Source organism: Macrotis lagotis, chromosome 4 (genome assembly GCF_037893015.1).
Source record: "Macrotis lagotis isolate mMagLag1 chromosome 4, bilby.v1.9.chrom.fasta, whole genome shotgun sequence".
NCBI lineage: Eukaryota > Metazoa > Chordata > Mammalia > Peramelemorphia > Peramelidae > Macrotis > Macrotis lagotis.
In genome coordinates, this window is record NC_133661.1 from 168,435,990 (window position 1) to 168,461,900 (window position 25,911).

At 35.9% G+C, this 25,911-nt stretch overlaps 1 long non-coding RNA gene across 1 annotated transcript in view; it reads left to right on the forward strand.

Moving 5' to 3' along the window:
* LOC141521760 (uncharacterized) overlaps nucleotides 1–25,911 on the forward strand; it is a 183,976-nt gene that overhangs the window by 114,951 nt on the left and 43,114 nt on the right. The window contains exons 2-3 of the long non-coding RNA XR_012478050.1: nucleotides 5,564–5,701; nucleotides 18,082–18,225. This is a non-coding gene — a long non-coding RNA (uncharacterized LOC141521760). The remainder of the gene's footprint in view (nucleotides 1–5,563; nucleotides 5,702–18,081; nucleotides 18,226–25,911) is intronic.

Consider the following 25,911-nt stretch of genomic DNA (forward strand, 5'->3'; position numbering starts at 1 on the left):
CTTTGCTCCATACATTGAGTCCAGCAAGAGTCCTAGAAAAGCTAGAGACCTTAGGGATCATTTACTCCAGTCCATTCATTATACAGATGAGGTTAAGTGGCTTGGCTAAGGTCACACAATGAGTTAGTGAGAGAATTGGGACTTGAATTTTTGCTCTTACAAAAGTTGCCAACTCATATCTCTTTTCTATTTAGGGGATCTTCCTGAATGTGGAGAATAGAGGAACCCCCCCCCCCTTAATTTTTTAAGGGTTCCCATCAAGCCAAAGAATTGTACAAAGTATTTTGTCTGTCTGCCTCTGTCAAGAAATCTGTGATACAGTGGCAATTTTTTTTCCTTCTTGACATCTCCTATAATTTCTTGTCACATTGATTTCCAAAGTAGAATGACCCCAGCTCAGAGTAATTAGGTAGCAATAAGACATTGCCATGTAAATGGTCTATTCATTCCTTGTCCAGCAAACAGCTTACCTATGGCACAAGTTGATAACTTGGATATTTTTTCAGTGCCATTTTTTAAGGTGACTTAGAACAGTGTTATATTTTCGGATCAAGTTAGTACCTTCTAAGAAAAATATCAAAACAGATATATACTCATACTTTATTTTTTGTCAGTCAATAAATGTTTATTGAGCAACAAGGTGGTGAACAGATTGAGTACTGGGCCTGGAGTAAGACCCCTCTTCCTGAGTTCAAATCTGGTCTCACACAATTATTAGCTATGTGAATCTAGGCAAGTCACTTAACCTAGTTTACCTCTGTTTCCTCATATGTAAAATGATTTAGAGAAGTAAATGGCAAACTGCTCAGAATCTTTGTCAAGGAAACCTTAAATGGGGTCACAAAGAATTGGACTCTACTTGATATGACTGAACAGTGATGAACATCTATTTAGTGCTTACCATTTATCAGACTGTGCTAAGCACTAGGGATACAAAGAAAAGCAAAAACAGTCCCTGTCTTCATGGAGCCTACATTCTAATGGCACAAAAACTCTCTCACTTTGAGTTAATTAAAGTAGCCTAGTTTAATCCAGTGCTATGTCATTCATCCATCCTAGGTCAGATATCGAGAGACAATGGAAGCAATGTGGAAAGTGCTGGGAGTCAAACAACCTGAATTCTATTCTTAGTTCTACTGATGACTAGATGTGTGACTTAGGAAAAGTCATCCTCTTTCTAGATTTTAATTTCCTCATCTCTAAAATGAGAGGTTTGGACTAGATGCCCTTAAAGGTGAGTTGTTATTTCCCATACCAAAATTCATGATTCTCCCTTGTCTCTCATAAACCTTGGAATTCCCTTTGACTAGGATGTATCTTCACCATTCCATCTGATATTTAGGATTCCTCTTATGTCATTGTCAGAACTACAGTCTCAGAATTAGAATGGAACTCAGAAAACTTCAGATTCAAGGGTATGCTTTTAATCAGTCATTTAACATTGAATCCTCTCCAGAGTATATCCTTTTATACTGTGAACAAAGGAAATGAGGGTTGCCATTTCTAGAAATTTTCTGTTCTCTCATTGATTATAATTCCGTGATAGGGCTTGCTTTGTACAGTTTTTGTCACTAGAAGTAGAGTAATTACACCATTTTAGGTCTTAATGAGATCTTGGAGTCTCATTTTAAATCTAATATCATATTTATTAAGAATTATGTGAGGCATGTACCAGAGTTACACAGACACAGAAACAACAAAAAGCTTCTTCATCTATAGGGACTTGTTATAAAAAGGTGTATGGGAAAGGATCCTCATCGTCAAGGAACTTCTACACTAGTCTGCAAAAATTGTTGTATAAGGGGAGTCTATAACTTATTTTTAATATCCTTATTTAACTAATGGGATAAAATGTTCATAATGAGAAAGAATATTATCTAAATAAGAAAAAATATATGATGAATTAAAGATCTCTCTCTCTCTGACTTTCTTGTCTTTAAACCTTTCTATTAGGATTGATTTGAAGTGATTAAATGATTAAAATTGCTACATTTATGTGTGAAATTGTATCTTTATGATAAAGCTTAAGGAAAACAATCTGTTATAAAGAAAAGAGTTCTGGTCTTGAAGGCAGGAGAAACCTGGTTTCAAATCTTTTGATATTTATTAGTTATATGATTATGGCAGCTTAATTTATCCTTGTCTCAATTTACCTATCTGTAAAATTGGGATAATGATACCTCTCCTGCTTCCTGGTTGTTGTGACACTCAAATAAGATAATGTGTGAAGATGTTTTGTAAGCTCTAAAGTGCTATGTAAATATCAGTTACCTTTGATTTATTTTTAAAGACATTAGATTTACATCCATATGCCCAACATCTTTTCATTCCTCAGTCTCCCAATCCACGCAGTTCAGGATATTCCTGACTTGTCTTTGCTATTACCAACATATAGGACTTCTTTTCCATTGTGAAGGTTTCACCCTGTGGTACTCCTTTTACCAAGTTCCATGCAATTTGGTCCTTGTGGTCATAGATCCATTCTACGTTATGTCAGCAGAGATAACTAGATGACTCAGTGGATACCATGCTGGGCTTGGAGTCAGGAAGACCTGAATTAAAACCCAGCCTCTGACACTAGCTGTTTGTCCCAGGGGAAATCATTTCATCTCTGTTTGCCTAGGGAGCAGGTAGGTGGCTCAGGGCCTAGAGAACTAGGCCTGGAGTCAGGAAGGTCTGAATTCAAATTTGACCTCAGATACTTATTAGCTGTATGATCCTGTGCAGGTCAATTAATATTTGTTTGCCTTACTCCATTGAGAAGGAATTGCAGATTCCTCTAATATCTTTGCATGTATGGTATGGTCCATGAAGTTATAAAGAGTTGGACACAATTAAATGACTGAGCAACAATAAGAATTTTAGTTCAACAATAACAACTTTCATGGGAACTTTCTCTTGCTCCATATTTTCCCCTGAACTTCAGGATACAGAGTTATTTCTTAGATTTTTTTCCCCTGGGAAGTTACTTTTCCACAAGGAACAAATGTATACATTTATTATGTACAATGTGTAATATTAATCACACTGCATGTGATATAAATTATGTTATAATAAAAGCAGTATAATGGCAACAAGTGCTATACTTCTCTAGGAAGAATTAACAAATATTAGCTCCAGGTTTCTTATGCTTCTATATGCTTCTGTAATAAAGAAGGTAAAGTATTTGAGTTGTTGAGGTGAGAAGAAAGTAGGTGCAACCAAAACTTAAGAAGGGTGATCTCTTTATTTGTTGCCTGTAGAAAAAAGACTGAAACAGGACTTCTTGACCGGTGTTAAACTGACCTTGGACTATTCCATTTCTCTTGCTACTGCCTAGTTCTTCATGATGGAAAGAAGGGAAAGGAGAAAGCTAGATGAAATTTCTTTATGAATCAGCAGTTTTGTTTTGGGAATCTATGGTTCCCAATTTTTTTTTTTACTTGGTGTCTGTGTTCCCCTGGATTGTGAGTATCTCTGAGGCGGGCTTTTGTGTTTGGCTATGCAGCAAGTTGCCCATAGTCCTTGGTCACAGAGAAAATAAATTTGGGTGAAAATGAATTTGTGTTCCATGATCCAGTCAGCACCTAATGAATATTCCCTATTTTCTGGGGGGTGACAGTGCTCAAGGTTATAGGACCTTTACACTAACATTAGTATGCTAAATGGAAACTATTTTTTCAACACTTTATCCTCCATAGGATAAATATTTGGTGGAGACCAAAGGTTGGGTGAGTAGGCAAAAGTGAGTAGCAGCAGTAGTATGGGAAATAGATACTCAACTTTTGGCCCAGAGGGAAAGTGCCATACATTTCATCATGGTGGCTCCACTGGGGCTTGAGCTGAAGTGACATTGAATTACTGGTCTGTCCTCTCTTCTAACTCAGATTCAAAGACAGTGTGATCCAACATTGCCCTTCTTTGGGCAGTGTGAGTTAATCAAGACCCAATCATGGGCCTTTGTTTGCAATAAACCTGAATAAGGTGCTCATCATCTCATAGAGTTCAATGTTTATATGGCAGTGATGGCCAGTTATATGAAATTCATAGTGATCTTGGAAAATAAAGTCTCATGATAATAGTTGTGATGAAAAATGTATATGTATGTGTATGCATATATACATGTGTGTGTGTGTGTGTGTGTAAGCTGAATGGTAAAGTGGATCAGACCGAAAGTCTCTTGTTCAAGCTCAATACCTTGCTGCTCTTCCAGGAACAAAATTCAGATTCCTAAAACCTGGATCTCATGTTCTACTAGTGTTGCTTGATTTTTTTGTGCTGGCTTTGACCATCTACCTTCTTCAGACTCTGCTTTTACCCTATTCAAAACCATGGTCAGCTCTCTGATTACCATCTGTGACTTCTAGTTTAGGCCTCACTGCCTGGGCAGTATCATTGGATCTAAAGAGCATAGATCTAAAAACTAGAGGAGACCTTAAAGGGGAAAAGGAATAAGCATCGATAAAGCACCTATTATGTGCCAAGTACTGTGCTAAGTGCTTTTTTATAAATAGTGTTTCATTTTAGGAAATTAAGGCCAAATAAAGTTAAGTGACTTATTCAAACTAACAAATGACAGACTTGAAATTTGAAATTGGTTCCTCAGTTTCTCCAAGTTCAAGAAGCATCACTTCTTTTTTTTCTATCATGGATCCTTTCCTTATTCTCTAGATTTTTCTAATCTGTAGTCTTCTCATCCTGAAGATATCTCTTAACACTGTGTCCCTTTCTTCTAATTGGTGAGTCCCTGGTTTGTACCACATTTTTTTAAAACTTTTCTAGAGGTGCCTAGGTGGCGCAGTGGACAAAGCACTGGCCTTGGAGTCAGGAGTACCTGGGTTCAAATCCGGTCTCAGACACTTAATAATTACCTAGCTGTGTGGCCTTGGGCAAGCCACTTAACCCCATTTGCCTTGCAAAAAAAATAAATTAATTAAATAAATTAAAACTTTTCTAATAAAATTTTTTTTCTCAATTACATGTAAAACAATTTCTCACATTCTCTTAAAAACTCTGAATGTTCTCCCTCCTTCCTTTTCTGCCTCCTTGAGATAGTAAGCAATTTGATAGAGGTTATATATGTACAATCATGTGAAATATATTTTTACATTATGGATAACCATTTATTTGATGCACAGAAAGTACTTCACTTCCAACTGCAGTCTTCAGTTTTTAATTTTTTTTTTTTTTGAATTTAAGGCAATGGGGTTTAAAGTGACTAGCCCAAGGTCATACAGTTAGGCAATTATTAAGTAAGGCCAAATTTGAATTCAGGTTCTCCTGACTCCAGGACCAGTGCTCTATCCACTGTGTCACCTAACTGCTCCTCCAGTCTTCATTTTTATGGTCCTTTTTATCTTCTCTTTGACAGTCATGTTTCTGTGTCAGCACCCTTCCTCACTGACTCTACTTTTAAGCTCCATTTTATGTGTTATCATCCTCCATTAGAAAGTAACCTCCTTGGAAAAAAGTTTTTTTTGTTTTTATATACAGTGCATGTATACATGATATGTTTAATAAATGTTCATTCTATGTATCTATATATTATAATTCTATAACTACTTTTCCCTATCATTTCTATCAGAACACACTGGTTATAATGTCTCACCTGCTTCCCAATGGGGAAAGTTTTGGTCAGTACCATAGAGCCTTTGAAGACACAGTTCCTCACTGTCTCCTGATCTTAGCCTGTTCCCAGAAAAGACTAATGGAAATAGAAAAGGTCAGTAACAACATTTGTTATTATCAAATTAAGGGAACAGTTATACTATATTAGGCGATTCCTTTGTTGGGTATGGAGAGTCTGATATTGGGTGATAAATGAAAATTTTAAGACAGAGTTTAAAATGTGTTTGTTGATACCCTGAATTAATGAATTTCATTTGCTAAGGATGGGAAAAAGCCATATTTATGGAAATATTTCAGATGTGGTGAAGTTGATAAAGTATCCTTTTCTAGATAATTTGGAAAATTTGATGGATATGGTAAATCTTGATTCTGGATGATTCTCTGGACTCTGGGTATGGTTAATGCATTTATATGTGTGTGAGTTATAACTAGGTGGGGCAGGCTTACCAAGAGAATGTCCTTTCTGTGGCAACTAAGTATAAAAGCTAGGTCATTGACTTAAAAAAGCTAAATTCTGGCTGGATCTTAAGGGGGAATACTTCTTTGTTTCACTTGTAAAATTTGCTTCACTACAAGAAAGATAACTGGGCAGCAGGAACAAAATGAGCAAAGGTTCATTTGAAATACATGACTATTGATAGGAGTTCTGGAAACACGGGGAAGTGCCAGTGTTAGAACAATAGTAGGTACTCATTACATACTTGTTGATTGATTGATGGACTGAATTATAATGCAACTCTCCTAGGAAAATACATGTTAGAAGGCAGAATGATGGAATAACTCTATTACTGTAGGGTGGATGAAAGTCACTCTTAGGAAATAAGCCTTTGCCCAAGGTATCTTGGTCTGATCTCTTGGATTCAAAGTCCCATGAACTGAAATTCATATTTGGTTTGTTTATATAGTCATTATTGAATTGTCCACAGAGCTAGTGATAGAAAGAAGTTATTAGTCTCTAAACATCCCTAAATAGTCATGGTTAATTAGTATGGTTTTCCTGGTCCTTGGACCCTTTGGAATCCTGTGGTTATCCTGGCTGTTACCACAAGTTTTTCTACACAGATCAGTACTTCTATTAGGGTTGAATTACCTACTTCTGCTTGACTTTGTGACAAAATAGAATAGATCAATGGTCTTAGGAAATGAAGACATATCTTAAACAGTATCCAGGTGAAATATATTCCATAGAGAATTTTCTCTACCTTAGGGTGAAATTCTGGGCATTGTTTTCCAGACCTGGGTGATGTGGGAAGGTTGGGGAAAATGCTATCTTTCTTAGCTTTCACCAACTTGAAAAACAGAATGTTTAATTTATATCATACTTATTATTGGATATTTAACTATTGGAACTTTTCCATTTATCATAATATTTAGTCACTGTAGATTTTTAAATAAAACTCTTTTGGTTACTTTTGGATGCTTTTGGTTGCTTGCAAGTGATGGAAAATGGATGTTAGCTGGTCAAATTTTTCTCTGATGGAGAGCTAGAATCAAGAAGAATGTGATATTCCCAGTATATATTTTCATGATACAAGTGACTGGTATATAAAGAATACACATGCAATGTTATTCAGTTTAGGTGCTTTCAGAGGCTATTATGGGGAATGAAAATTAAATATTAAAATATTTCTGGTAGTAGACAATACTTATTTATAAGAGGTCTCTGCCCACCCAACATTTGGGTAATAAAATATTAGAGTCATAAAACTAAGCATTGAATCCCTCTACAAAATTTCCTAACAAGTGACCAGTCATCATCTACTTAAACATCCACAGTGTTGGAGAAAGAAGAGTTTTATAATTCCACATACCAAAGAACAATTCTTTCTGAGTTTAAGATTCAGTGAAGATTTCATTTTTTTCATAATGATATTCTAGTTAGAAGGTGTTATGAAGTTCTCCTAAGTTTCAAAGTCTAATAGAACTTTTCCTGCCTCTGAGATTCTCTGAGGCACATTAGGAGAAAGCCTTGTTTTCTATAAAATAAATTCCTCCCTGACTGAGTAGCAGTCAAAAAAGGTTTTTTCTAAATTGTACTTTGAATATATTATGTAAGATCTGGGTATCTAGGCATCTGTAGTTTTGATCCCCCATTTTTTTTCTTTCTGTCTTCCATAGCCAAATGAGCTAATTGGTCTGTGTGGGAGATAACCCCTACATAAGCTGTGGCTGTGTATAGTTTTACGGAGTACTAGTGTTGGATTCAAATGGAAATTGGGGCCAGTAATCTGTAATAAAGAATAGACTAATGGTTTTAGGCAAAGAAGACATCTTAAACAGTATCCATGTGAAATATATTCCATAGAAGTTTCTTTTCCCTAGGGTCAAGTTCTAGACTTCTTTTTCCAGCCCTTGGTGATATGAGTAGGCTGGGGACTGGGCTACATGTTGGCATAATTATAAAATGTAATGTAATCTATACTTCATTGCATTTTTATTTATTTTGTTAAATTTCTCAATGGCATTTTAATAAGGTTCAGGAGTACTGTGGGCTGCATGTAGGGCTATGAGTCATGTATTACATACTGTTATAAAGTGTGTGGAGATTTACCCATTAAACCCTAAAGAGGCTTCCCTTGGAAGGTATACAACATTATATTTTTCCACTATCATGAGAACTGAGCCTATAGGCTGCGACTTGTAGTGAAAAGAGGCAGGGCATTATCTAGAAAATATGGGTTTTAGTCCAGGTTTTACTGAGTTTTGATCCCTTATTGGCCTTGAACTTTCTGTTTCAATTTTCTGCATCTCAGTTTTTCCTAGTGATAAAATAAGGTTAAATTCAGAGAAGTGCTTTGTCAATGGTATAACAGATACAAAAATGCTTATGAAATAAGGCAGTGCAGCACAGTGAATAGAGAGTTAGATCAACAGTGAGGAAATGGATTTGAATTCTGACTTAGATACTAATTATATATGATCTTGGTCAAGTACCTTAAAATCTTTGGGACTCAGTTTTCTTATATGTAAAATGAGGGAATTGGATTTGATAATGTTTAAGGTCTTTTCCAGCCTAAATTTATGATTTTGTCATCCTTCAAGTATAAAATATTACTAATAAGTTTCGATATGGTAGAGAAGAGATATGAATTTGGAGTCAGAGGACTTGCATTTCAAAGTTGCTTGTTTACTTGTATAGCCTTAGATGGGATCATTTAACTTATTTGAACTTTAGTTTACTGATCTGTAAAAGTGGAGAGAAAAGTTAGACTCTATGATCTTTAAATCTTAGGTCTAAAACAAAAGGGATGACACTTTTTAAAAAAATTGTGTTATTTTAAAGATTTGGAAACTTCCTGCATGGAAAGTTTATTCACTGGTTCAGGTCAGCAATTTGTAAGTTATAGTTTTAGGGTTTTCTGGAGCATTTAATAAATATTTCTTTATTCTTGCCTTTCTTTCTTTTCTTCCTTTTTCTCTTCCTCCTTCCCTCCCTCCCTCCCTCCCTCCTTCCTTCCCTCCCTCCCTCCCTCCCTCCCTCCTTCCTTCCTTCCTTCCTTCCTTCCTTCCTTCCTTCCTTCCTTCCTTCCTTCCTTCCTTCCTTCCTTCCTTCCTTCCTCATCTACTCAATATTTCTGAGGAATGACTAGAACTCAGGTCTCCCTGACTCCAATGCCAGCTTCTCTATTCTTCACACCCATTCATCTCTTGGATCTTATGTATTTTTTCAACTTATTGTTAAAGGTATTTCATGTCTTCAGGCTACACATCTTACATCCTTTAGGTTGGTAGAGAATTAGCATTTTATATTACTCTCTGCAGACGTCATCAAAGAAAAAGGGGAATAGCTTCATTTACATGCCAGAAAAGATACCAGTGAGAGGCAATCATGTGTGTCTTCACTACAAGATGACTGCAGGATAACTATAATACAGTGAGACCCGGAGATTCAATTCTACTATAAAAAGGAGCTGTAGCCATTTGCTTGTATCAAATAAATGCCATTGACCTTGGTTTTAATTTTCTTTTTTTTTTTTCATTTTTCTAAGGCTGCTTTTCTGTAAGACTGTCATATTCTATATTCTCTCCAGTCCTTAAACTCCCTTTGGAGTTATTTGGTTTCTCAGTCTAAATGGAAACTGATTTCTCAGGATGGTACGTTTTGCAAAGCATTATAGCCACCATGAGTATTGATTTCAGCTGAATCAATGTGAGCAGTGAATGTTATTATTCCCTCTACCTTAGAAATTCCAGATTTACCAGAGAAGACAGTGCCTCAGTGAAAGATTCTGAAATTTATGCTTCAGAAAGATTCAGAGCTGCAATTAAGTTATCCCTACTAATGATTGGGACACTGCCAAAAAATGGAAAATATGTTTGGTATGTGAATGGAAAATAGAAATGGCGAGTTCCACTTTTATCCCTGGTTCTGGGCAGACTACTAAAAACATTCAAATAAAAGCTCTTTTTGGCAGAACTCTGCATATCAGTAGATATTCACATTTAATTACCAGGATCCTTTTGCATATAGTTTAAAAAATTATCTTGAGTTGGAATTGCAACCATAAAGAGTTAAATAATTGGAATATTGTAGATGGACTAGATATTATGATCATCATTTCATTGTTTAGAAGAGAGGTATCAAACTCACAGCTGACCACAACTCCTGAGTGCTTCTTGAACCAGATTGAAATGTAATTTGGAAACATTTAATAAAATATATGAAAAGTAACATCACATTTTAAAACTAAGTTAATATTCACCATGATATTTATTTATGCATTAGTAGGTCCTCATTTCTATTTGAGCTTAACATTACTGATTTAGAACACAAAATACTAGAGTAGCTCAATAAAAATTTATTAAATACTTGCTCTTTGCTATGCAATGAGCTAAAAGCTGTAAAGATCTGGAAGATGTCTTTGTTCAAAACTCTCATTGTAAAACTGAGGAATAAAATACTCAGAGAGTTATACATTGAATAATGGTAAGAACCATCTGGAGGAATGCTGGGGATGAGAATGTGGTGATACTGGTCTAGAGATAGTAAGCAAGATACCCAGGCCCTCCCATTCTGAGAGGATTGATCTAGTATGTTTTTTAAGGTCCAGCTGAGTGATAGTTGTGCTAGATAATCCAACCATGTTTTACCAAGGGGTGAGACAACAGAATTCAATTGAATAGGAATTGAACAGGGCATTTCCAGCTTGCCAGATGATAGAATAGTATAGTGGATAGAGCTCTGGTCTCAGGATTAAGATGAAAACTTAGGTTTAAGGCCTGCTTCTCACTCTTATGACCTGAGACAAGTCACTTAAGTTGTGTCTTAGACAGCTATGTAAGATTCTAGGTTGCACAAAAATTACTAGTCTGCTTTGGTAGAATGAATTTCATTGCTAGTAATTCCTTGCATCAATAAAATAAACAGATCTGGATTTAAAAAAAAATCAGGCATTGTTATGGAGATAAAGGACAAAAACAAAACAGATACTACCCTCAAAATGCCTAAAATAATATAATAATAGCTGACATTTATATAGTACTTCCTATCTTTTAGTCATTGGGTAAGGACTTTTCTAATATTATCTCATTTTTAATTCTCACAACAACCCTGGAGGGAGGTACTACTATTATTCTCATTTTACTGATTAGGAAACTAAGGCTGACAAAATTAAGTAAATTTTCCTGGGCTCATGCAACTAGCAAATGACTGGGGATGAATTTGAACTCAGGATTTCCTGACTCTAGATTCAGGGCTTTATAGACTGTGCCACCTAGCATGAACCAATTAAGTAAATACTCAATATAGGCAAAATAATTTTGGGATGAGTTTGGAGAAAAATATTAGGAGATTCTAGGCTTCTTACATTAGTATACAAATTGAATGTTAAAACTGAACCTGAACCCAAGAGCCTTGGCTACAGCCATGCTTTCTAGGTCAATGTCCTCAGCCATCATCCTGGGAAACAACCTTTGTGGAAATGTTTCCTGCACCTGCTTCTGCAGATATTGTAGTCTCAGCCACTAAGGACCTAGAAAAGAAAATTCTTTCCACCAAAGTCCTTGACACTGTCATAATATCAGAAAAAGAGATGATTTTATATGGTTAAAGAAAATGCATTACCACCTGCTTTTTTGCTGTGTTCTAAGGACCGGGAGACTTTTCCATCTGACTTGTAACTGAAACCTACTATGTGGCTTGTAGCTCCATTAGAAGGCAGTTCACTGAGTGCAGTGTCTTCCTTATCTCTGTGTTTTCCTTTTTTTAAACAAGATGCATTGCACATTTGTTATTGTTGTTGAGGTTCTGTCATTCAGTTGTATCTAACTCTGTGTGACCCCATGAACTTTTAAAAATTGGATTATAGGGTTTCCTTGAAAAAGATACCAGAGCCATTCCCTTTTCCAGCTTATCTCCATTTTACAGCTAAAGAACTGAGGCAAATTGGGGTTGTTTCTTGTCACAGCTAATAAGTGGTCAAATTTGAACTCAGATCTTTCTGACTCCAAGTCCAGGGCTCTATCCATTTGCACCTAGCTTTCCTAACTTTGCACATGATGTTTAATAAATGCTTTATTCATTCATTCATTCAACTAAAGATTCCAAGAAGTGCAAGTGAGAAAGGAGAGCATTTTAGGATAGGGAGATAGCTCATGGAAAGACATAGAGGCTAGAGGTAGAATGTTGTGAACAATTAAGTCAGTTTGACTGAAATCTTAGATATATAATTACTCTAGGTAAACAGTCTCAAAATATTAATTTGGAATTAGATTGTGAATAACTTTAGATGCCACACAAAGGAGTAATTATTTTATCCCAGCAGCATTGGAGAACTATTAAATCATCTTAAGAAATGGGATGGGGCAGTGAAGTGGCAAAGTAGATAGAGTACCAGCCCTGGAGTCAGGAGGATATGAGTTCAAATCTTTTCTCAGACACCTAATACTTGTTGGGCAAGTCACTTAACCCCATTGCCTTAAAATAATAAAAGGGGGGGATAGTTTGGGATGACCTATGATTTAGAAGTATCAGTTTGGCACCTATGTAGAGTAAGAATTCCAGGGAGGAGGGGCTAGACAGAAGGAGATTGATTTGGAAGTTGTGGCCTAGTTGGGTAGTGGTAGACATTTCAAAATCTATTAACCATGGCTGGCAAATCAATTCCTTTTTATTTATTAAGAATCAGATTAATAGTGTTATATGGAACTTAAAAGCAGAAAGATGGTGCATAAGAAAAATGTTATGAAAAAAGATTTGCACAAAATGAAAAATTAGTTCACAAGCATTTTTCAAACTCAATGTGTTCAGCTCTGAGAATACAAAGAAAGGCAAAAACATGGTCTCTGTCCACAAGTAATTAAAAATGCTATTGGGGAAGACAACATGTAGGAAAACCATGGGTGAAATGGAAGATAATCTTAGAGTTGTTCAAAATTGAAAAAAGTGTCCCAGTAGCCAAGATGGTGGACTTGCCTGAGTTTTCCCTCAAACCACTCCAAATAACAAATTCTAGAGTGACAGAACCTACACAAAGACTGAATGAAACAATTTTCCAACTCAAGACAACTTGGAAGATCAGTGGGAAGGATCTAACTTAAGTTAGAAAGGGCCCACCACACAGACTGGACTCACAGAAGAGAACTGGCTCCAGTCATCTAGTACCCTGGGGTGCCTGGTGGTGGAAGCCATGGTGGTTTCCAGACCTCTCAGCCCAGAGATCACCAAGGACAACTTGAAAGGTCAGCAGGAAAGCTCTGCCACACCAGAGTGAGAGCAGAACCCAATCCAGTGCAACCCCAGCCTCAGGGAACCAGGAGCAGGTCTGGGGAATCACCCAGCAGCTACTTTCAGAGCATTCAACCCACAGACCTTAAGGGGGTCTGGGGAAATTTCTAACCTTGAGGCAGGATTCTATTGCTTCATGAATACTCAGATCTGGGTCGCCATTTGGGACCCCAATCTCAGGAGGAGGAAGAGGAGGAGGAGGAGCACAAGAGAACTCACTGCCTGCAGCAGAACAGGGACACTAATCACTAATCTAGGGTTTGTGGTCATCCCTAGCACAGAATTCAGACCAGGAGAGCAGCCAGTTTCTCCTAAGACCCTGGAGGAATTGAGAACTTGTGGATCCCTGGGGAGTAATAGTGGAAACAGCTGCAAAAACCCACAAAAGCTTGGGACAATGTATCATCTACCCTGGAAGCATTACTCCACATTAAAAAAGAGTTCAAGTTAAGTCATAGATGGGGGAAATGTGCAAACAACAGAAGAAAAAATCCAACCATATATAATTTCTGTAGTTCTATGGAAGATCAAAATACACACTCAGAGGAAGGTAAAGTTAAAGTTTCTGAATCCAAAGCCTCCATGAAAAATATGAATTGGTCTCAGTCTATGGAAGAGCTCAAAAAAAGATTTTGAAAATCAAGTAAGTGACATAGAGGAAAAATTGGGAAGAGAAATGAGAGGGAAGTAGGAAAATTTCAGCACTCCCAAGTCAAGGAGAAAATATTACAGGCAGTCAGAAAGCAACAATTCAAATATCATGGAGTTAAAGTAAGGATAACACAGGAAACAGTAAGCTTCTACATTTAAGGGCTTGGAATATGATATTTCTGGAAGGTAAAAGAGCTTGGATTACAACTGAGAATCAACCACCCGGCAAAACTGAACATCTTCTTTCAGGGGAAAAGGTAGATATTCAATAAAATAGGGGACTTTCAAACTTTCTGATGAAATGACCAGAGATCTATAGAAAGTTTGATCTTCAAGTACAGGACTCAAGTGAAGCATAGAAAGGGTGAGTGGGAAGGACAAATTATGAGGGACTTGATAATGTTGAACTGATTTCTTTCCTGCATGGGAAGATGATACTGATAATACTCATAAGAACCTTATTTATTAGGGCAGTTAGAAGGAGCATATATAGACAAGGCACAGGAGGGAGTTGAATTTCAAAGTATAATATATTAAAAAGATGAAGTTATTAGGCAAGAAAGAAATGTACTGGGAGAAAGGGAAAGGAGAGGTAGAATGAGGTAAGTTATTTCACAAGTGGCTCAGAGAGGGAATAACATACACACTCAATTGTGTATAGAATTCTATCTTACCCTAGAGGAAAATAGGAGAGGAAAGGGATGGCAGAAAGGGGACAGAGGGAGGGGAGGGAGGTGTAGGCCATGGAAGAAAGGGAAAATTGTAGTTAGATGCAATACAATTTTGAGGAGGGACAGGGCGGAAGAAGAGAGAGAGAATAGAATAAATGGGGGTGGAGGAAATAGGATTGAGGGAAACACTGCTAGCTATTGCAACTCTGGGGAAAAATATTGTTGAAACAATTTCTCTGATGTACTTATGATAAAGAATACTATCCATCCCAAAGACAAAGCTGATTGTGTCTGAATACAGACTAGGGCATACTTTTCTTTTCTCACTTTTTTTTTGAGGTTTCTCTTTCTTTGTAGGTATGGTTGGGTTATGCTTACTTTTACAACATGACTGTTGTAGTAATGTTTTTCATGGCTACACATTTTTAATCCATACCAAGTAACTTACTTTCTCAATGGGGGAAGGAGGTTGAGAGGAAGGGAAAGAATTAGAAACTCAAGATTTTGGAAGTAAATATTGAAACTTGCTTTTGCATGTAGCTTGGGGAAAATTTTGAAAAGAAAAAAAAGGAGTGTCCCTATCCCTATAGGTCTTCTAATATAAGGTCTTCTAATTCTTGGGAAATGCTATTAGAAGAGTTTCTTGCTCACAAATGGGATACTTCTGAGGGTCCCTCCAAATCTGAAATTTCTTTGATTCTAAGAGAGAACTATTGTTCAATGATTTGCCAGGATGGGAGATGATGAAAAAGGATAAAAATATCACTTGTACAAAAATATTCATAGCAGCCTTGTTTGTGGTGGCAAAGAACTGGAAATCAAGTATGTCCTTCATTGGGGAATGGCTTAGCAAACTGTGGTATATGTATATCATGGAACACTATTGTTCCATTAGAAACCAGGAGGGATGGGATTTCAGGGAAGCCTGGAAGGATTTGTATGAACTGATGCTGAGTGAGATGAGCAGAGCCAGAAAAACATTGACCACCCTGACAGAATCATGGGGGCAATGAATCATTTCATCAGTGCAGCAGTCAGGGACAATTTGGGGCTCTCTGCAATGGAGAATACCATCCGTATCCAGAGAAAGAATTTTGGAGTTTGAATAAGGATCAAGGATTATTACCTTTAATTCAGAAAAATACTGATATCTTATTATGTAATCTTTCTATTTCCTTAAGGATATGGTTTCTCTCTTATCACATTCAATCTGGATCAATGTATACCATAGAAACAATGTAAAGACTGGCAAATTGCCTTCTGTGGGGGGTGGGGGGAGGTAAACAAGATTAGGGGAAAAATTGTAATACTCAAAAATAAATAAAATCTTTAAAAGGAAAAAAAAATCAGCCTAATAGTCTGCCTTTATTTATGGTTTCACTCCTCCCTCTTTTATCCCTACCTCTAATTAATTTTTTTTTGGAATGATGTCTCTTGCAATCATCTTAGTTCCTGTCTTCATTCTGAAAATATCATAATTATTTCCTTCCTTATTTTTCTACATCTCTTCTCTTTTGATCTGAGTTCAGGTCAGGATGACCTGAGTTCAGATCTGACCTCAAACACTTAAAAGTAGGACAAGTCTCCTAACTTACCTCAGCCTATTTTCTCCACTGTGAAAAGGGGGTTAGTAATAGTATTTACTTTTCAGAATTGTTGCGAGGATCAAATGAAATAATATTTATAAATCACTTTTTAAACAGTGCTATATATTTATATTGCTATTATATGATTATGATTATTAATATTTATTTTGAGCACCAACCAATGTACTTAACTTTAGTGAGCTCAGTCAGAGAATACAAATAGTTTACATCAAAGACATTTAAAAGTAAAATAAAAGTAACAAGAAAAGTAACAAGAAAGCATTTCCCCCATGTGGCATGGGGGGAACCTGTGGCATACTGTCCACAAAAACATTAAGTTATCAGGGGATAAAATGACTATGCATAGTGAACATGTATGCAAGTAGACTACATACTCAGGAAACACATGTGACTGAGGCACTCATTAGGAAATCAAAAAGGGTCCACATATATATGTTTTGGGTACTTGAGTTTAATTTCATGGGTTGAGGAGCTGATCTGGTTCTCCTGCCCATTCTCAAATGTCTATTCTCTTAAATGAATAATTATGTGTTAAACCCTACCTCTTCTCTTCTAAAAGGTGCATAATTCACATATATACCAGTGAGATTTCTTCCAGGACATGATTTAAAGAGAGGAATTATAATTAGCTGTATCTCTGATTGATAGGGGATGCTAGAATCATAGATGTTGTTGTTGGCCTTCTTAGACAAAAGATAGACTCTTCACACACACACACACACACACACACACACACACACCTGCACACATATATGCATGTACACTCACACAAAAGTCTTTAGAATTGTTTTTTTTTTTCTGTTCTAAACCAATTTAACTTGTGACAATACCAGGATCAGTATCCACTGTAGTCCCTGAAAAAAAGAATTTTGTCAGTAATGAGTATTGAGATTTGAAGTTGTATTGTATCACTTAAGACATCATCAGTACTTATCAATGAGGTACCTGCTCACTAACTGCCCAAGCAGCACCTGTCCATGGACTGCCTTTTCTGAGCGCTAACCAATCAAGCCACATGATCCTAACTGGTGGGCAATCTTTTCCACACTGGGCAGTTTTGTGGTGGCATATATTTAAGACTCTTGGTAGCCTAAGACTTAATTACTTTTTGTTCTACAGAGAAAACTTCGATCAATTGATTCTAATAATTAACCTAAAGATGATATATATTTAGTGACACTGATATAGTATTTATCTCAGGATGAGCAATCTTCTTAACTTGAATCCTAATAAATATGTGGAGCATGGCTCCACATATAACAGTAGTAGAAACTAGTGTTAAATTGTACTTGGGGCAAGGGGAAGAGACAGAAATTTTGGAAGAAGTAAGGAAAAATGAAAAAAGAAGGGAATAGGAAAGGAACAAACATTGATTAATGTCTATTTTGTACCAGACAGTATGCTTAGAAATTTATAAATATTATTACAATTGATCATTACCTTATGAGGTAGTAATTATTAAATATTAACTCAACAAAATATAGTATAAAATTATGCTTAATATAAAACTTTACTTTGCTTAGGAAAAATCTTCAAAAGAGGGAATTACACTTGTATTTTTAGTATATAATATTGATATTAATACTTCCTTTACCCATCACTTAGCTTATTTTTTACAGATAAAAATTCCTTTTTCAGTAGCCCCAAATAATGTTGAGTTGATCATAATATTCAAAATAAGATACAAACTGATAAAATGAAGTTATATTGGATAATGTGTAGAGAAAACACCCACCTTAGATATTTCTGGGCCACTTATGTCCCCTGATGATGTTAGAATGATTTGACTATTTGACCAGCTCTTTATTTGCCTCTGCAGGTACTGGTGTTGACATTCTGTCTTATATGACATACTGCTCTAATGGCTGTAGAGTCCCCTGATGTGTTGTCTCTGGATGCTGATCCATTACATGTGTGCCCTCTTCCAGACACTAATACATTTGATGCAAGCCATCACTACCAGGTATAGCTCTACTGAGCATATGATTATGGACTTTTCCTCTGTCTTAAGAGTATTGTAGGGGCGGCTAGGTGGCGCAGTGGATAAAGCACTGGCCCTGGAGTCAGGAAGACCTGGGTTCAAATCCAGTCTCAGACACTTAATAATTACCTAGCTGTGTGGCCTTGGGCAAGCCACTTAATCCCGTTTGCCTTACAAAAAAAGGAGTATTGTATAAATTGTTTTCCTGGGTTTATTCACTTCACTATGTATTGGTTCACATGAGTTTTTTCATGTGTCTCTTAAACCTATTTCTTATGGTAGATTAAAATTTTATTACACTAATATAGCTTATTTGTTTAGTCATTCTTTGTTGGTGAGTATATCCTTAGTTTCCAGTTTGCTTTCTTTAGAAAAAGAGTTGTTCATGTTAAACACAAATGTACCAGATTCGTTTCCCATGAGAGGAGGATTATGGGAAGAAAGGGTGGTAGAAATATATGTAACTTGAAATATGCAAATAGATGAATGTTGAAAAACTTTCATAGCATGTAATTGGAAAAAAATAAAAGAAAAAAATCTCTTTAAATATTTTTTGTTCTTATAGATCCTTTTCCTCTTTCTTTGATATTTGCATAAAAGAAACTGAAACATGAACAAGAAAGTAAATTGTGAGATGTTGGTTAAACATTTTTTGGACTTCCTATTTTTCTTTCTTTTTTCTTTCCTTTCTTCTTCCTGCCTTTTTTATCCCCCTTCTGTTTTTAGTATTATTTTCTGACTCAGCAGTTTCTGAATCATATAAACTCATTAGCAAGGGAAAAAACAGTGCACATAGGTAGAAGCAAGTGAGGAAGGCAAGTGGTCTAAGAGTTTAAGGTAGCAATGTGTTTCAGTGGGGCCATGAAGGGATATCCATGAGACATCAGATGTCTCCTACCTCTATTCTATAGACCAGAAATGATAGCTAGGATGAGGAATGCTTATAATCCCTACCACTAGGTAGACTAAAGCTGGTGGATTGATTGAGCTCAGGAATTTTGAACTGTATTAAAGTTAAAGTTGATTGGATATCTACACTTATCTACCACTAGTATGCTGATTCTCCAAGAATGAGAAGTGGGAAAGGAAAGAAGATGTGACTTGCCATGTTGCCTAGGAAGGATGAACAAGCTCAAGTAGAAATTGGTGCTGGTCAAAGCTTTCTATATTGATCAGCTTTGGAAACATGAAATTGGGCCATATCAGAGAGTGGCTATTACTTTTCCATTCTGGACAAAAATGGGGGGCCTGGTTTCAATAAATCAATAAATCACAACCAAAACTCAGAAATGAATGACTAATATTTATGGGGAGAATTTATATAAGATATTTTTAGCTATGTAAAATTTCTTTGGATCATTTAAGATTTGACAAATTTGTCACATACCTTGGGATATTCAAAAGAAAAATTTATATCATGACATAAAATGGTTTGATTTAATTGTTATGACATAACTCAAGAGACTTTTTATTATCCTAGTGCTTCTAAATTATGTAAGGTTTATTGGCAATCCCATGACATATTATTCCTAGGCCATGATGGATTGAGATAGTATGAATCTGTTCTTCATGGCAAAAAATCCTCAAGATACCACTTTAAGTCTAGTTCATGAATTATCATTTATGCTTTGAGTCTATCATAGCATTAATTATCATTAGAAATAGTGTCCATTCTATGAGTTTCCCCTTTGTGTCAAGAAGTTATGACATATATATATATATATATGTATATATACATATATATATGTCAGAATATTGCATCATTCAATTAAACTTAAGGATTATTTTATTTTATTTTTTAGGTTTTTGCAAGGCAAATGGGGTTAAGTGGCTTACCCAAGGCCACACAGCTAGGCAATTATTAAGTGTCTGAGACCGGATTTGAACCCAGGTACTCCTGACTCCAGGGCCGGTGCTTTATCCACTACGCCACCTAGCCACCCCAAGATTATTTTTTCCTTAAAGATTATTATTAAAACTTTTAATAAACACCTTGCACATAGAAGGTTATTAGATTTGGTAAGTTTTTATTTTACTGTTTACAGTCTTTTAAAAGAATTCAAAAATATGTTTGCATTAGCTTAGATTCAAAAAGTTTTTTGAATTGAGTTCCTATTTTGTGTAGAACATTGTGGTAAGCACCAAGAGTGATACAAAATCACAAAAGAAATGGTCAAATAAATTCCTGTCTATTAAGGGAGTATAGCAATCACAAATAAAGAGGCTACCAAATAAAATATTTGTGTCTCATAGGAGAAGAATTAGAATAAGTTATTTATGAAAGAAAAAATATTCAGATCCACTTGGGAAGCAGATAAAGAAATTTCAAGCAAAAGTAATAACTTAAGTAAATACTGGTTTTGATTCTTTCCTTTGACTTCATCATCAATGGGGATACTTGTCTAAGGGAACTCCCTCTACTAAGGTAACTTGAATTCTTAAGAGATTTGTCTGGGATGCTGAGAAATTTAGCTGGGTCCCGTAGACTGCATATGTTAGAGACAGCACCTGAACTCAAGTCATCCTCATCCTGAGAACAGCTCTTTTATCCACAATGTCATGCTGAATAAAAATAGAGAAATTTGGAATGAATGGAGGATCCCATTCTCTCTTCCCCCAATTCTCATAAAGATTCAGCACAGTGAATTGTAGGTTCTTACCAGAGGCCTGAGGGTGACAGTCACAGGCTCTGAACTTAAACGGGTTTCTGCTTTCAAATAGAATGTAAGTCATCTGTATTACATGAGGGCAGGGGCAGAGTCTTGACTCTCCATCACAGAATATAATTGGGACTTAAGGAGTTATTGATGGTTTCAATAGAGTATACTGAGTTTACTTCTGGCTCTTATTCACCTCTATATTCTTTAAAAAAAAATCTGTACTTAAATGCTAAATAAAACAAGCATTTTCATATCTATTGAACAAAATATAAAGAATAGTACATGAAACTTCAAATCTATTATGTATAGCTTGCTTTCCATTTTAAGTATGTAATAAATTCAATTTATAACAAAAAAGCTAAGAACTGTGAAAGTCCTGTTTATCTGGAGCATAATAAATATGTGAAAGGCAGTAATATAAGACAGGAGAGGTAGTGTGATACTAGATTGGGTAGGGCCTTGAATACCAGGCCAAGGAATTTTAACTTTTCTCAGTAAATGTTAATAAGTCACTGAAGGTTTTAAACTCAGGAGTAATGTAATCAGAGTGATGCATGAATGCGATACATAAGGTGGTGGTGTCAGAAATGCTTTGGAGAGATGAGAGACTGTGGGGGGAAGACTTATTAGGTGATTTCTAATAGTAAAAAAAGGCTAGATTTGGGACAGGAAAAGGAAGAATCCAAGAGGACATCAAATATTAGAAACTGTGAGATAGGGTGAATGTCCTCAGCTATGTTACCCCTGAAGCAGTGGGGGTGTTGTTTTCCTTTTGTTAACATTTTCATACTCTAACACCATATTGCATTCTATAAGTTTTCCATAAGCCAAGACTAAAGAGGAGGAAGTGTTGGCACATGATCTTCCATTTGCAGATTATTGTACACTTGATACAGCCTCTAAAGCTGAGATGTTGCTTGTGCTAATTTTGGACTAACAACACCAAAAAAACACAGATGCCCCATCAGCCCCCACCATACCATCCATATGTGGAACCATAAGTTACAACAAAGAGAGAAGTTCTGAATAATGTGGACAAGTTCACATACTTTGGCAGTGTATTTGCTAGGGAGGTACACATTGATGATGAGATTGATATACTTGGTGCCAGAGTTACTTCAATATTTGGGCAATTCTGAAGAAAATGTGGGAAGGAAGAGGTATTAGACAGAATCCCATACTGAAGGTCTACAGAGCTATTTTGCTGACCTTATTGCTGTATGTCTGTGAAACCTGGACAGTCTACTAGTACCAGGCTAGGAAATGGAATCACTTCCATTTGAATTGTCTTAGGAAATTTCTGAAGATCACTTGGCAGGAGAAGATACTGAGGACCTTTTTCACTTTAAATTGCCTGTGCAGATATTGTGACTCTGATGGGTTAGCCATGTTGTTCAAATTCCAAATATATTCTTACATACATATGGAGAACTCACACAGAGGAAATGTTCACAAGAAAAAGCAATGCATAAACACTATCAAGGTCTTTCTTAAGAACTTTGGAACTGATTGTATGACATGGGAGTCATTGCCCACATCAGAGAAGGTGTATTCTATGAGCAAAGCAATTGTAGTAGCTAAAAAGAAATACAAGAAGCACAAATTTAGAGAAGTTATCTCAAATGTTACAAAACCTATTTGTGCCCAGAATGTGGTAGAGGTTCTGGTCTGATCAGTCACAGGCAGGCACATTATAACTTGATTCTAACCTAGTGATGTCATTTGGTCATCTTCGAGAAGGAAAGACAAAACCAATCAACCATATGTCTAGATGTCTTGTTCTTGTAATTCTTGCTACTAAAATGTAAAATCTGTCAAGATGATTAGTAAGATGCCAATGAGAAGGAAGCAACTTCTGAACTGAATTAGAAAATGAGCTAAATTTTTTGTGGAGGCAAAGAATTGAAAATTGAAGGGATGCCCATCAATTGGGGAATGGCTGAACAAGTTGTGGTATATGAATGTAATGGAATAATATTATGCAATAAGAAATGATGAGTACACGGATTTCAGAAATACCTGGAAGAACGTACATGAACTGATGCAAATTGTATAATGATCAACTATGATTGATTTAGCTATTAACAAAAATACAATGATCTAAAACAATAACGATGGAAAAATGCTATCCATATCCAGAGAAAAAAATTGAAGTCTGAGTAAAGATTGAAACATTCTATTTTTGCTTTATTTTTTGGTCTTTTTTTCACAACAAATTTATAAATATCAAATTACTTAGCATCTTAGGAAGGATATGAGTGAGAAAATTTGGAACTCAAAACTAAAAAACCAATAATGTTACAAATTGTCTTGTAAAAACTGTAAAATCTTTAAAAAATACATTTTTAAAAAAAAAATCTAAGGATGAAAGGATCAAGGCCTTTTTTCTCCACCATTTTCTACTGTCAAGTAAGCCATAGCCTAGAGGGTAAGTACAGTTCCCCTTTAACCTGCTGTCTTAGTGACATCCAGGAATTGTAACTGGGACTGGGAAGCTGCCTGTTTTCACAGATGGCTACACATGGGAGAAAATCCTACCCTCACAGAACTGGTTTTCTGCCTAGTAGTGACTTAGCTTATGTATAATTGATTGAAAGGAAGAGGATTATATGTAGGTAAAAGGAATGTGACTCCTTTAAAGTCTCATTGAAGAACTTTAGGCTTGATTATACAGCATGGACAACACTAGCACAGGACCGCTCAGCATGGTGTGCCCTTATCAGTGAGGGTGCTATACTCTATGAGGAAGGCAGAATAAGTAGCTCAAAGAAAATGTGACATATATTAATTTAGAGTACCCACCCCAGGTGTTCACATGGACTATTCATCCTGGACAGTGATAGAGCATTCCAAGCTCGTAGTCTGAACAGCCTCAACAGGACACACTGTAATTTGTCTCAACATAGTGATACCATTTTAGTCTTCATCAATAGCAAAGGACAAGAACCAAGCAAAGACACATTTGTATTTTTTTTTACCCTTTATTTTACCTTTTATTTTTTACAGAGTATTTATTTGAAAATAACCTAGTAAGGTATATCCCCATTTGATAGAGAAGGAAAGTAAGGCTCAGAAATAGAGATTATTTTAGTGTACTACAGTAAATTTGGAACTAGGATCTAAATATTCTTCTTCTGCCTCTAAATAAATATTCTTATTATTCTTGCATCTTCTTCAATTCATTCTTTGTCATAACCATATTTATCTTTGTCATTCACGGATTGAGTTATGATATTCTTTTGCTAAAAAAAAGTTTTCTTTGGCTTCCTATTACCTAACAAAGTTCTTTCTCCTTTGCTTGACATTTTAGGTTACCATTCTCTGGTTTGAAACTCACGTCTTGATACTCTATATCCTAGTCAAGTAAGGACTCTTTGTTCCCAAAACTTGTATTTTCCACTTCTGTGCATTTCTTATATATTATTCTCTAGGCCTGGAATGTGTTTTCTTTTAATTAAAAAAAAACATTTAGAAAGATTTTATTTATTTTGAGTTTTATAATTTTTCCCCTATTGTTGCTCCCCCCCCCGCAGAAGGTAATCTGTAAGTCTTTACATTGTTTCCAAAGTATACATTGATCCAAGTAGAGTGTGATGAGAGAGAGATCCTATCCTTAAGGAAGAAAAATAAAGTATATGAAATAGCAAAATTGCATAATGAGATAATTGTTTTATTTTTCCAAAATTGAAGGTAATAGTCTTTGGTCTTTGTTCAAACTCCACAATTCTTTCTCTGATGGTGTTCTCCATTGCAGATGGCCCAAAATTGTCCCTGATTGTTGAACTGATGGAATGAGCAAGTCCATCAAAGTTGATTATCGCCTCCATGTTGCTGTTAGGGTGTACAATGCTTTTCTGATTCTATTCATCTCACTCAGCATCAGTTCATGCAAATCCTTCCAGGCTTCCCTGAATTCCCATCCCTCCTGGTTTCTAATAGAACCATAGGGTTCCATGATTCACATATACATACATATATACATATATATATATATATATATATATATATGTATATCACAGTTTGTTAAGCCATTCCTCATTTGAAAGGACATTGAGGGCTGCTATGCTATGAAAATTTTTGTACAAGTGATGTTTTTACCTTTTTTTCATCATCTCTTCAGGGTATAGACCCAGTAGTGGTATTACTGTATCAAAGGGTATGCACATATTTTTTTAGTTTTTTGCAACACAATGGGGTTAAGTGGCTTGCCCAAGGCCACACAGCTAGGTAATCATTAAGTGTCTGAGGCCAAAATTGAACTCAGCTCCTCCTGACTCCAGGGCTGGTGCTCTATCCATTGTGCCACCTCGCCACCCCTGGTATGCACATTTTTGTTGCCTTTTGGGAATAATTCCAAATTGCTCTCCAGGTTGGATGAGTTCACAGCTCCACCAACAATGTATTAGTGTCCCAGATTTCCCACTTCCCTTCCAACATTCCTTTCTGGTCATATTGGCCAGTCTGGGAGGTGTGAGGTGGTACCTCAGAGATGCATTTAATTTAAATTTCTCTAATAGTAATAAATTTAGAGCAATTTTTCATATGACTATGGATCACTTTGGTTTCCTCATCAGTAAATTGCCTTTGCATATCCTTTGACCATTTATCAATTGGGGAATGGCTTATTTTTTAGAAAATTTGACTCAGTTTTCTGTATATTTTAGAAATGAGTCCTTTGTCAGAAATACTAGTTGTAAAAATTGTTTTCTAATTTACTACATTTCTTTTGATCTTGGTTACAGTGGTTTTGTCTGTTCAAAAACTTTTTAATTTAATGTAATGAAAATTATCTAGTTTGTTTTTAATCATGTTCTCCATCTCTTCCTTGATCATAAACTGCTTCCCTTTCCATAGATCTGACAGGTATACTACTCCTTGATCATCTAGTTTGCTTATAATATTGTTTATCATGTCTAAATCCTGTATCCATTTTGATCTTATCTTGGTATAGGGTGTGAGGTGTTGGTCTAATTCAGGTTTCTTCCATACTAACTTCCAATTTTCCCAA